Source organism: Akebia trifoliata, chromosome 14, assembly GCF_017979445.1.
Source record: "Akebia trifoliata isolate Shusen 1 chromosome 14, ASM1797944v1, whole genome shotgun sequence".
NCBI lineage: Eukaryota > Viridiplantae > Streptophyta > Magnoliopsida > Ranunculales > Lardizabalaceae > Akebia > Akebia trifoliata.
In genome coordinates this window covers 27266325-27279750 of record NC_141388.1, presented here as the reverse complement: position 1 = coordinate 27279750, position 13426 = coordinate 27266325, and the positions used below count along the sequence as shown (strand labels likewise).

General features: G+C 34.5%; 1 long non-coding RNA gene across 7 annotated transcripts in view; it reads right to left on the bottom strand.

Moving 5' to 3' along the window:
• Positions 1-427: 427 nt before the first annotated feature.
• LOC147386648 (uncharacterized) overlaps positions 428-13426 on the bottom strand; it is a 28403-nt gene continuing 15404 nt past the window's right edge. For 4 of the 7 annotated variants that reach the window (XR_015171665.1, XR_015171659.1, XR_015171661.1 and 1 more), the window contains 2 exons: positions 2991-3327; positions 2375-2645 (listed from right to left, as the gene is read on the bottom strand). This is a non-coding gene — a long non-coding RNA (uncharacterized LOC147386648). Of the gene's footprint in view, positions 1366-2374; positions 2646-2990; positions 3328-13426 lie in introns of those variants that run through there. The other 3 variants (XR_015171660.1, XR_015171664.1, XR_015171663.1) reach the window with 3 other exon arrangements.

Below are 13426 nucleotides of genomic sequence, written 5' to 3'. Positions count from 1 at the left end.
CTCGTATTTGTGAAAATGCTTATAGAAACTTACACATAAATGAATACATGTCATGAATATTTTGATTCTAAGTGAACAACTATTGCATTGCAAACTAGAGACTTGTCGTAAGAATGAATGTAGGCACATTGTCGAACTATTAGAAGTCTTATGTCCCGCGTATATTTTATGATTCCACAATTTACACTTGAATGCCATAAGAAACAATAAATGTGGAATAGATAAATCTTACATGAATGTATCATTATATGTCATGACCAAATGAACATTTAAATTCCAAGTGTATTTTCATTAAATGCATTTTAGAAACATAAGTACAAAATCGAGATTAGATGAATGACTTAGAACACAGTCAAATTATCAATCTACATTAAAATTGGATAAATCAAAAGAATTTTTAATTAACTTATTCACCCCCCCCCCCCCCCTCTAAGCCTAAATACAGTACGAAACTCATAATTTTCAATTGGTATCAAAACGGATTACTCTTGATAGGCTTAACATCTTAAAGTTTATCCCAAGACTTTGAACCATGTCTAAGTCCGACAATGATCATCCTCTAGACCTCCCATTTATTCAATAACTCAAGTATGCATGTTGGTACATTATAATAATAATCTACATCAATTCCCTTAAGTCGTGATGGATGAAACAAAGTAAAGGAAAGGTATGACCCACCAAAACAATTGAAGACAAAAAAATTTAATATAATGAAAACTTTAAATACTAGTTATACAGTCATATCACACCTGCTCCATCATTTCTTCTCTTCAACCAACATACTAAGATCACTAATGCTAAAAGAATGAGCAATGCAGAGGCCCCAATGCCAAGTTTCTTTTGTTTATGAGGGACTGTTGGTGGTGAAGGTGAAAGGGAGATTGGATGAGAGTATTGACTCAACAGAGGTGATCCACATAAGAGAGTTTCCGACAAATGAAGAATTTGGGAACTTTTCAAGGGAAAACGGAATTGAGCCATTAAGATTGTTATAGCTAAGGTTCAAATTCAGTAAGCCTTGCCAAATTCTTAATAACAGATGAGAAGATATGTCAGAAAGAAGACTCCAACTAAAGCGGTTGGATCGGAGGTTGAGAACTCTGAGGGCATCAAGTTTTCCAATAGTGTTGGACAGAATCGGGCCAGTGCCAAGGAGTCTGAGGGAAAGCCAACCAAGAAGAGCAGATGTGGGTAGTGGGATTCCACTTGAGTTTCCAGCCAGAATCGAGAATCGAGATCTGCGACGATTAGAGGAAGGAGAAACGGTAGATGGGGATGCTGAATACAAGGAATTAAGGTTTGGGTAGTTCATGAGGAGTTGTTTAGTAAGAGATTTATGGAAGTGAGCTTGTCTACGTTGTTTTCCTGATTTAATAACAAGAGCAATGGAACAATATTAGCTGAAGGGGAATGAAGCTGACACATTATTTATTTAATTTTTTTTTAAACAAAAAGCTTTCTTGTTTTCTTATTGAGGGTGACTATGGCAATGTCCCTATGTTCTGCTCTCCTTCTTTAACAACTGCCAACATGGAACTTTCAAATTGAAAAAAAAAATTCCTCTGCAACAGTTTTAAAGTGGGGAGTAGAACTTACAAAAGAATGCTAAATTACTTAATGAACCCAGCCGGAAGTTTTTCTTTATAAAAATCTCCTAATTTTTCCATAACTTTTATAGTTCATTTAATACATTATATTTCTTTCTTGGTGCCCTCTCACTCCCTTTTAATTGGTGAGATCGACCTTTTACAACTTTCAAGATTAAAGAATATAAACCACCAAGATCATTGATTCAAATTGGCAAGATCAATGTTGTAAAAACCATCAATCTCAATGTTCCAACATGAATCATCAAGATCAACCATTCAAATAGTCAAAAATATCAACGATTTGACTGGTTGATGATCTAATGATTCAAATCGTCTTAAAGCTATTAAAATACTGATTGCATAAATATTCCATTATGGCACCAAGAGGTAAAGCTATGGAAATAAAAAAGTAAACCACAAAATCACAATCCTTCCTTTTTCCAAATAAATTGCTACTGGAATCCTATGTCATGTTGGCACCAGTCCACAAATCAAATGTGACTATAGTCACAAAGCTCTCTCAATCTTTTCTAAAAAATAAAATATTCTTCAAATTAAATCGAAAAATTGACAAACTAATCGATGATTTATTAATTAATCATAGAATGTGATAACATTGTTTATCTTTAAAATTTTACATTTTCAACATTCAAATCTGATGATCAAGATAGGACTTTTAATTAGATTGAAGATGATGGATTTTGGTAAGAAATTCAAAAACATCATTTTTTTATGTAGATATATTCCCCAAAGATTTTAAGGTTTTTTTTTCCTGAAAAACCAAATTGAATCCCAAATGAATAATCGTCTTATTTCCAGAAAACATGCTAGTTTGTGCCACAAATTGGTGAAAGGCGCAAGTGCGCATGTTAGGATCAACCTAAATTATCAGTAGAAAATATAACAATTTTGAATTTCAATGGTCTGGGTCAGCTAATGAGAAATTGCAGAGAGAGAGAGAGAGCACACCAGAGTCAATTTTTGACTGTTTATCTCTTAGAATCCAGTGCTGTTGAAGATCCGGATGCGTCATTGGACCTCAATATTTCTGCAAATCTGAAATAAGTTCAGGAGGGAAGGAAAAGAAGAGAAGCTCTAGATCAATAGCTACTAATGAAACCCTAGTCTCACCAGATAGAAATTTGTTTCTCATAGCTGAAAAAGGGGGAAAACTAATGACATTTATAGTCCAGGCATCGAAAGAAATTTTAAATCTCAAATGATACGTTAAACTATTTGAGATTTAATGTTTAAAAGTCGATGTCTCTTTTAAAATTCAGATACATTCGTGTATAATATCTTGGAGAATTTAGATCTGCCATTAGATCTCCAAAAAACTGAAATTGAAAGCTAAAGAGGTCCAGGACTTCAAATTAATAATACAAAAATATGGATCCAAACCTTGAAATTTCTTGAAAACCTCGCTCACTCATTCAATAATCATGACTTCAAAGCTCCTAGTTCGCCATTATTAAAACATCATAAATCTGTCGCATAAAAGGGGAAGCTGAGAAATCACTACTGCCAGATTCTCAAACTTCTAAGCCATTCTTTCATGAATGACTACTCTGGTCCAAACTCTGGATCCGCAATTAGAGCCCTACTTAGCTTTATAAAGTCAAACAGAGATGGCTGAAACATCGTGATGTCTCTCTAAATATTCGAGCATTTCTCTCGGGTCAGCGGCCTCAAAGTACGGAATCCTCGTTCAAAGATAGAAACCGAACTGCATTTAAGTCTTATGTAATCAATGGGAAAGAAAAAAAAAGAGATTAGATGAGGGAAACCGAACTGCATTTAAGTCTTATGTAATCAACAGGAAAGAAAAAAAGAAGAGATTAGATGAGGGAAACCAAAGTACATTTAAGTCTTATGTAACCAAAGGTGACTTTGGATCAAGATTAGGGAGATGAGAAATTTGGAGGTTTAAGGCATGGATACTTAAGTAATTAAGAAGAGATTAGATGAGGGAAAATCCAACTTAAGAAGGTTGATAAGGTCATTTCCCATGAAAATCTCATGTGCACAGGGGCAGGCTAACTATCTAATTGACTTGGTCATATGCCAGGAACAGCCAAAACAATTTAACCTTGGATGTTCTTGAAGAAGGACCAGTGTTAAATAACTTGTGCACTACACAAAACAAAGGTCATAATAACCAATGGATTGGCCATATGTGCCAAACGGCCAAGCATATCCTATGATATGCCGTTTGTCCCCTATGGTTAAGCAAATATTTATTTTTCAGGTCCCCTTTGATTGGTTTTGATCGGTCTAAATGACTCCCACTTATTTGATCAAAATTATCTTGATTTAATCCATGTTAGTCCATATTTGATCAATCCAGAGATTTAAGTTGTGCATCAGACCGATTTACAATTGAAAACACGTAAAGACTCCAATAAAACTGCTCAACCTCAAGCACATCGACAAAACGCTCCAATCGTGTGTGCACAAAACCTAATAGATAATAAGACCACCTAAACCATTCCCCAACACCTAGATGATTGTTAGATCGAATTTTATTAATAAGTTAATCGTATCCCCGACCCGTTCATTCATCAAAACTTCCGAGAGCCAAAACTGACTTGTCTGGAGTCATAATGGTTATAAAGGGTATTTTGATAATTTTACCACCCTTAGACCATATCCCACCCTTGTTGAGTGTTTTGGCATCTTAGATAAGCAAGATATACTAAATCCCCGAATCATTTAATCATCGGACTTCCCAAAAGCTCAAATTAGCTCAAAATGGCTAAAAGTGTATCTTTCTAATTTTACCACCCTTAAGCCATGGCCCACACCTTGGTGAGATTTTGGGGAACTTATATTGGTAAAATCTAAAAACTCCCTAAAACATTTAATCATCGGAGCTTCCGAGAGCTCGAAATAGCCAAAATAGCATTTTCATAATTGTAACTAGATCCGAAATGACATTCACCAGGGCCGCCAACAGCAAGCTGCCTAGTTCCAACAATGCCATTGGTGGGACCAAAGCCTCGCCTGTGGAACAATACGATGGCTCACGACGCTGCCAACAGAGCACTCTAAGGGTCATATATTTTTACCGTTGAGCCTCCGACGTCATCGGTAATAACTCTGGTGCCATCGATAGGTTAGAAAAAACCACCAAATGTCTATAAAACTAATCTCTTTAGTTCATTTGTGAGTTAGATCAAACCCCAGAGAAGATTGGCTCTTCCCTCTCCATACTTAGAGAGTCTTCCCTACATCTTGGAGGATCATACCTTAGTCAAATGCACTCTCAACTCTAACAACCTCCATGAGAACCTAACATTAGGTGAGCCTACTCTCGACCTATGTAGATCTCTCACTTGATCCCACTCCCACCATCAAATGTCACCTTGCATACACATTGATACATTCTTGGAACAGAGAAGATGAAAGAAGTTATCACAAAGAGCCGATGAACTCAAAAGCTTGATTAGAAGATCCAACCGCCTAAACACACTTGTGAGCTTAAGGACTCGAAGAGCTCAAGATCGCCATTGACAAATCTTAAATGTTAAATGAGCCCTTGTTATTTTGTTTCTATTTTTAAAAATATATGTATAATTACTTGGTACAGCCCTCAAAATCCAAACTCTTGTTAGAATCAAGGATTCTAGACAAGAGTAGAAGTTTGTAAGTTTCCGAAGAACAAAACTCACAATTTCAAAATGAAACATTTCTCTCGATCTTAAGGTTTTAGAATTTAGCCTAGGTATAAAAATTATATGTAAAAGATTCGAGATAAACCATAAACCTCTTTGATAGTGAACACCAAGTTCCCATGTAGGAACTTTGGGAGTGGAGGTATGCACGTTGCTGAACAACTATAAATTATTTGTCTCGTGTTTGTGAAAATGCCTCTATCAACTTACACTTAGATGAATACATGTCATAAATTGATATTATGCCATATATGACATGCCATGAATGTTTAGATTCTAAGTGAACAACTATTGCATTGCAAGTTAGAGACTTGCCGTGAGAATGGATATAGGCACATTGCAAAATCATTAGATGTCTTATGTCTCGTGCATATTTTATGATTCTGCAATTTACACTTGAATATCTTGAATGTCATGAGATGCAATTAATGCCGAATAGGTAAAATTCTATATGAATGTGTCATTGTATGATATGAAAAAATGAATGTTTAAATTCCAAGCGTATTTTCATTAAATGCCTTTTAGAGACATAAGTGCAAAATCGAAGTTAGGTGAATGACTTAGAACACATAGTCAAATTATCAACTTAAGTTAAAATTTGATAAATCAAAAGAATTTTTAGTTATCCTATTCACCCCCCCCCCCTCTAAGACTAGACACAGTACAAAGCCCGAAATTTTCATCCTCACCATTGGATTTGAATGAGCTCTTAGGCCCGGAATTATCCAATCTTGCATAAGCAAACTGTTAGTTGTTTTGGGCGTCCATGCGGACCCAACCTATGTTTTTCACATATTAAGACTCCTCTTGGAGTCAGAGTCTTAATAAAGTTGAATCCCTATTAGAATAAGAGACTGCAACCCTTATCTTATTTTCTCTATAAATAGATAAGATGTGGGACGTGAATAATAAATTAAAAAAAAGAACAGAATATAGAAAATCAAATTCTCCCAAAAAGAAACCCTCTTTCTCTAAGTTGCAGTTTTCTAGGTTTCTATTAAGAGGACCCTAGGGTTTAAGGTGTGGAAAACAACAACAGCTCTAGTAGCGTCAACGTGACGGTTTTTTGGACTTCCGATCTCCGGCGATCGACTCAACGTGACACGATTCAAGGTTCGGATCTCCGCTGCAATAAGAAGGCACGCTCCCTATAAATCCTAACATAGGTATCAGAGCTGAATTTTTGGTTTCGTGCTCCGTTGTGTTGTTATAATAAAAACCCAAATCAATTTTTATTAGATAGAACAAAGCCTTACGAGTTCAACTACTAGAAAAAAAATTTTAATCGATTTTTTTAGGACAGCAATTTATTTAATCCCTAAATCAATTTGAACCAGAAATTTGGGGGTTTTTCTTCAAACCCTCGTTAGACACTCAGAAGACCCTATTTTTTCTTTCGATTTCTATTAGTTCTTGTTGAAGTTGGAAGAGGGTAGAAGTAGAAGGAGAAAGAATAAAAATAAAAAATAAAAAAGATGTAAACGATGAACATGAGAAGAAAACAGATCAAACTCACCTAATTTGTCGATTTAATGCGGTGAGCATGGATTGATCTTGTGTAGTGCGCCTCAGATCCATGCCAAGGCTGCCACAAATCAAAGTCATGGCTACTCTTGGATCGAAGCTCCAACGTGGCAAGTTGCCGCTTGGTCATAAAGCTCTCTAAGTTCATCCACAATGGCTTTGCTTCCACTTTAATCCTTAGTTTGAACGAAGAGATTTTTTTTTTTGTAAGAAGAAGATGAGTTCAACATAACTCTATTCTTACTAATAGAATGTCTTTAATTTGATTTTTTAAATATAAAATAGTAGTTGTATAAGTAAATGAAATTGATATTTTTTTAAATATACATTAGAAACTGTATAATTAAATGACATTGGTTTTAATTTGGTTTGTTAGTATACAACAGTGGTTGTATAACTGATATACACTGAGTTCAACAGAACTTTATGATTGTTGACATAATGCATTGAAATAGGATTTTTTAATATACAATGGTAATTGTATAATAAATTGCATTGTTTTTTTTAATAAATTGCATTGAGATTACTGAAATTAAATGGATTTTGTTTAATACATCCTTATACAGCACGTGTTTGATGTAATTCTTTAACACATAATATGCATTTTTTTTTGTATGGCTGGGATTTCCAGCAACAATTTTGTTAATTTAAACTCCATGTGTATATATGTTTTGCTGTTGTTTATTGTTCCAAAACTTGTCACTGTCATGCGACAATATGTGGGAGTTCTTTTAATGCACTTTTGTTTGATATGAAATAAAATAAATCAGCACACTATCCTATATAATAAGATGAGTGTTGACTAAGAATCAAATTCATTTTGTCTTCAAGCAAATAGTCTTTTTGTAATCTTATATATAAATGCCGACACATTTATATATATTTTTATGAGAATGACCTTTCTCTTTATAAATTATATTTAGTATGCCCATATTTTCATCTGATTCATCAAAGGGTGAGTCTATCACATAGATGTGTAATTGGGTAGATTTAATGCATTTTACTTTCATGATTATTTGTTTGATTATAATTGTTGGAATAACATGATGTCAACAATTATTTTTGGGATCAAATTTAAATATTTATTATTTTAGTTACAATTTAAAGTGGTAACCTTTGAGATTCCTCTTTAAAATTTGCGCGTCACAGATTTAACAATTAAGATCAAAAGAGATGATTGTTAACTTTGACAATCGTCAATGTTTAATCTTTCGATCTGATGTCATAACATTGATCTTGATTGGCTGGTCTGAAGGACTGAGCAAATTTTTTGTGTGTGGCATAATTGATAGAGTAACTAAACTTTCTGATGATCAAATGATCGTCGAGGATAGTGGGAGTGTACCACTAGATGTTATTAATTTCATCTTACATAACAATCATCCATTCTTTAGAAGTAGATGATGACAATGTCTCCCAGTAATTCCTAAGTTCATCATCATCAAGTAGAGCAAACATTAATGATTCCCCTTCAATCTCAAATCAACGATAGGGTATTGTTCCACGTTTACTCATACGTAACTCAAGATCATCATCTGTAACATCTAGTGGTACACTCCCACTATCCTCGACGATCATCGGATCATTAGAAGGTTTGATTACCCCACCCTCATCGAGAATAGCTGGAGGTTTCTTTTCTGATTCCGGAGTTGGTTCTATCAACTCATAGAAGACATGTGATGTCTGAGTTTTCTTTCTGCTTGGGAAATCATTCTCAATGAAATTCACATCTCGTGACTCAAGCTCTACTATTCCACCATTGTCTCGTTCATATATAAACACAAAGCCTTTAGAATGCTCAGAATGGGCTAACTCTAAAGGAATTGACGCACGTACCGCCTATCCAAATGGTTTCCTACTCGACTTTCTAGCTAGAAATTGTTCACAGACTGGAAGATCGACTTTTGAAAATGGACCTAATGGTCCATCCTTAACTAGTCTTTTCATCTTATTTTGCCCAATATGACCTAATCTAGCATGTCATTTCACAGAATCAGAAACATCATTGAAAATCGAATAAGCATCAGGGTTTAAATTATTAAAATCAATATCTAATTTAAACAAACCATTTGAAATAAAAGCATATTCATAAACAACTGAATCCAAAGAAATGCTAATTGTTTATAACGAATGATAGAAATCAAAACATAAATCTAATAGCGATGTAACTGAAAGCAAACTAAGTCAAACTCCTGGCGCATAAAGAATATCATGAAGTAACAATGTGCATCCTGTGCGCATCCGTAGTTGGTATGTTCCCACTCCCACTACATCTTCATTAGAATTGTTTCCCATGAAAATTTTCATGCTACTATGCGGGACTCGACGAAACTCTACGAACCCTACTCTATCCCTTACTATATGTTTAGTTGCTTCGGAATCAACAATCTAATCAGGATCACAAGAATCAGCAACAAGCACCTCTGTGCAAACAAAACAACGAAAGGGACTTTTAAAGTTGATTTTTACCTTCTTCGACTCGGTGCATTCAGGAGCACAAAGTGTCCTAGTTTCTTACAGTTATGACATGCCATTTTAGATTTGTCTTTCTTTCCACCAGTTTTCCTCTATGGCATTTGAAATTCGAGTTCTTCTTAGGCGCAATTTCATTATTATAAGTTCTTTTCATTGGCTTGAGTTTGGATCTAAAGTTTCCGTGCTTACCGGATTCAACAGTGAAAACGACACTATTAGTCCTTACAGACTGACGTTCAGCTTCTAATTCAAGATGTCGCAACAACTGAGAGAAATTGGTAATACTCTCATTGTGCGTCATATTGAGTTTTATCGACTCCCATGAATCAAGTAAAGATCTCAAGATAGCAAGAATTTGCTACTCATTTGTCAGAACATTTCCAACAACTTTCAGATTGCGAATCATTTGAGATATTTTCCTAAGTTGCTCGACTATGGTGTCATTGAGAGCCTTCTTATATGAGTCAAATTTCAGCATCAATACGCGCAATCTGATTGCTAAAATACTCGCAAATGACAGTTTCAAAGCATCCCACATATCTTTGGTTATTTGATAACCCTCGAATTCGCCAATAAGATCATTGTGCATACTATTCAGCATAGTAAAACAAGCGCACCGATCTTGTTTCTACCTATTCAAGTATGTATCCATACTACGTCGGTGTTGTGCAGAAGTCACTTCTTCTGGTCTATCCATAACTATGGTCAAAATATCCAAGACCCCTTGCTCATCAAAGATATTGGATCTTACAATGCCAAATGTCATAATTATTACCATCCAATTTCTCCCTTATTTAAATCCGCTACTACATTTTTATATGACATTGCAAAATACTATATAAAAAAAAACAAAAATGTGCACAAATTAAAATTTTATTTTTGTTATATCTATCAATTATGCCACACAAAAAATTTGCTCAATCCCTCAGATCAGCCAATCAAGATCAATGTTATGACATCAGATCGAAAGACTAAACATTGACGATTGTCAAAATTAACAATCATCTCTCTTGATCTTAATTGCTAAATCTGTGACGCGCAAATTTTAAAGAATTCCAAAGATTACCACTTTAAATTATAATTAAAATAATAAATATTTAAATTTGATCCTAAAAATAATTGTTGACATCATGTTATTCCAACAACTATAATCAAACAAATAATCATGAATGTAAAATGCATTAGATCTACCCAATTACACATCTATTTGATAAACCCACCTTTTGGTGAATCAGATTAAAATATGGACATACTAAATATAATTTATAAAAAGGGGTCATTCTCATAAAAATATATATAAATGTGTCGGCATTTATATATAAGATTAAAAAAAAATTATTTGTTTGAAGACAAAGTGAATCAAATTCTTAATCAACACTCATCTTACTACCTAGGATAGTATGCTGATTTTTTTTATTTCATATCAAACAAAAGAGCATTAAAAGAACTCCCACATATTGTCGCATGACAGTGACAAGTTTTGAAACAATAAACAACAGCAAAGCATAGATACACGTGGAATTTAAATTAACAAAATTGTTGTTGGAAATCCAACCATACAAAAAAATCCATATCATGTGTTAAAGAATTACATCAAACACATGTTGTATAAAGATGTATTAAACAAAATCCATTTAATTTCAACAATCTCAATGCATTTTATTATACAACTACCATTGTATATTAAAAAAGCTTATTTCAATGCATTATGTCAACAATCATAGACTTCTGTTGAACTCAGTGTATATCAGTTATACAACCACTGTTGTATACTAACAAACCAAATTAAAACTAATGTCATTTAATTATACAGCTTCTGATGTATATTAAAAAAAATATCAATGTCATTTTCTTATACAACTACTGTTGTATATTTAAAAAACCAAATTAAAGACAATCTGTTAGTAAGAATAGAGTTCTATTGAAATCAGGGTTAATTCATTATGAGCATTCTAAGGGCTTTGTATTTATATATGAACTAGACAATGGTGGAATAGTAGAGATTGACTCGCGAGATGTGGATTTCATTGAGAATGATTTCACAAGCAGAAAGAAAACTCAGACATCACATGAGTTCTATGAGTTTATAGAACCAACTCCGAAATCAAAAGAGGAACGTCCACCTATTCTCGACGAGGGTGTGGTAACTAAACCTTCTGATGATCGTCAAGGATAGTGGGAGTGTATCACTAGATGTTACTGATGATAATCTTGAGTTACGTAGGAGTAAACGTGGAACAATACCCCGTTGTGGATTTGAGATTTATTCATGTCTACTCTACTTGACGATGATGAACCTAGGAATTACTAAGAGACATTGTATCTGTTTCTAAAGAATGGATGATTGCTATGAAAGATGAAATTAGTTCTATGATGAAGAATCAAGTTTGGGAACTAGTTGATCTTCCGCCTAGACGCTGAAAATACGTGTTTCGTACCATATCTAGTCCTAGAGGGGGGGTGAATAGGATAATTAAAATTTCTTTCGATTTATCCAATTTTAACTTAGATTAATAATTTGACTATGTGTTCTAAGTCATTCACCTAGCCTCGATTTGGCACTTATGTCTCTAAGATGAATTTAATGAAAATACACTTGAAATTTAATCATTCATTTAATCATGTCATTCAATGACACATTCATATACGATTTACCTATTCAGCATTTTATGGCATCGCAAGACATTCAAAACATTCAAGTGTAAATTGAGGAATTATAAACACATGCACAAAACATACGTCATCTAATGGATCGGCAATGTGCTTACATCCATTCTCATGGCAAGTCTCTAGTTTGCAATGCAATTGAAATTCTCTTAGAATCTAAACATTCATGGCATAACATACTTAGCATAATATACATTCATAGCACACATTCATCTAAGTGTAAACTAATATAAGCATTTTCACAAGCACAAGACAAGCATTTTATAGTGGTTCGGCAACGTGCTTACATCCACTCCCAAGGTTCCTACCTAGGAACTTGGTATTCACTATCAAAAGGGTTTATGGTTCACCTCAAACCTTTTACATAGAATTTTTATACATAGGCTAAATTTTAAAACCTTAAGATCGAGATAACGTATTCTTTCGAAATTGTGAGTTTTGTTCCTCGGAAACTCACAAACCTCTACTCTTGTCAAAAATCCTCGATTCTAATCAAGAGCTTGATTTTTGAGGGCTGAACCAAGTAATCACATACATATGTTTTTAAAATTAAAAACAAAATCAAAGACTCACTCAACTTTATAAGATTTATCAATGGAGATCTTGAGTTCTGTGAGTCCTTGAACTCACAAGTATGTCTCGACGATTGGATCTTCCAATCAAGCTTTCGAGTTCGTCGGCTACTTGTAATTACTCCTACCATAATCTCTTTTTTGCTCCTTACTCCATGAATATACCAATGTGTGTGCAAGGTGACGTTTGATGGGCGGAGAGGGATCAAAAGAGAAGTCTAGGAATGTTGAAGGGTTCACCTAAGTTAGACTCTCATGAAAGTAAAGAAGACTCTCAAAATGTGGAGAGAGGAGAGGCAATCATCTCTAGGGTTGATCCAAAAGAAGGGCAAAGGGTTAAAAGGATTTTCAATGCAGTTTGAGCCCTTCCATGGCTAGAGAGAGGGTTAAAAGAATGTAGAAATAGAGGATTTACTTCTCTCAAGCTTCAACCAACTCAAATGAATGAGTTGGAGTTGTTATATATGAGAATAGAGCAAATTCGTGGCTCAACGGTCATAAATATGACCATTTGAGCACTTGCTGTAGGTGGAACCGTCAGGACTGTCGGTGGCACCGTCAGCCAAAAGTGAGGCACATCAATAAATTACCAAAATGCCCCCGTAGAGTGTTTTGACCATAACTTTCAAACGGTAACTCCATTTTGTATGCCGTTCGAGGAGCTAATAGATATTACTATTTAGAACATCCCCAAACTGCCACCAAGGGGTGGGCCATGATAAAAATGGGTAAAATGACCAAAATACCCTTTTTATCATTTCTGGTCAAAGCGAGCTTTCGGAAAGTCTAACGTCGAAACGGTTCGAAGGTGTGCTAGATTTTACCTATATAATGACACCTATAAAGTACCAAGGACAGAAAATGATTTTAGGGTGGTCAAATCTTTAATGTCCCCTCTATATCCATATTTGATTCCTGAAAGATC